Genomic DNA, 836 nt, shown 5'->3' on the forward strand with positions numbered 1-836 from the left:
TATATATACGGCGGGCTTCTTTCAGTTTCCGTCTACCAAATCCACTCACAAGGCTTTGGTGGGCCTGAGGCTATAATAGAAGACACTTGCCCAAGGTGCCACGCAGTGGGACTGAATCTGGGACCATGGGGTTGGGAAGCAAGCTTCTTACCACACATCTAGACGTATAAACAGTTTATTGCTCATAAATTAAAGCCAAATCTTATATGGACCCACAAGGCTCATACGGACCCACAAGGCTCATACGGACCCACAAGGCTCATACGGACCTCGGTTGATAACCACTGCTCAAGTACAAAGTTGAAATATCTCTTTAATGATCATTCCTTTTATAAATCCTGCAGAAGATCCATAACTGTGTAAACAATATCTGAATCATATAAAATCTAGCCAAGTAATCAATATTATCAATAACTCAGTCACGTGACCTGCTACTATTTCCGTCGAAGTTTTACTTTAAATCAGCGGTTCTCAGACTTAATTTGTTTCGGAAGTCTTGTATGGTTTTCCAAAATCGTAGAGTACTTAATTTTAAAAAGAGATTAAAAGAAACAAAAATAATTTTCAAGTGAGACTATTAAACCCTGGGAGAGGCATTATGCCGGTAATAAACACACGCACTGGTTCGGTCCTTTATTTATTTATAAACAGTATTTAGTTTTTTTTTTTTTTTGTTAAATCATGTCATTGCAGTCTTGCAATCTCTTCAGTAACCCGTCTCTCCACCTCCATTTATTTTGAATGTATGATTCAGCGTTGTTTTGAAATTGAAGTGGAGGAAGTGGAGGAAGTGGAGAGACGAGTTACTGAAGATATTGCAAGAGTGCAATGAAATG

The sequence above is a fragment of the Octopus bimaculoides genome, chromosome 4 (assembly GCF_001194135.2).
Source record: "Octopus bimaculoides isolate UCB-OBI-ISO-001 chromosome 4, ASM119413v2, whole genome shotgun sequence".
Classification (NCBI taxonomy): Eukaryota; Metazoa; Mollusca; class Cephalopoda; order Octopoda; family Octopodidae; genus Octopus; species Octopus bimaculoides.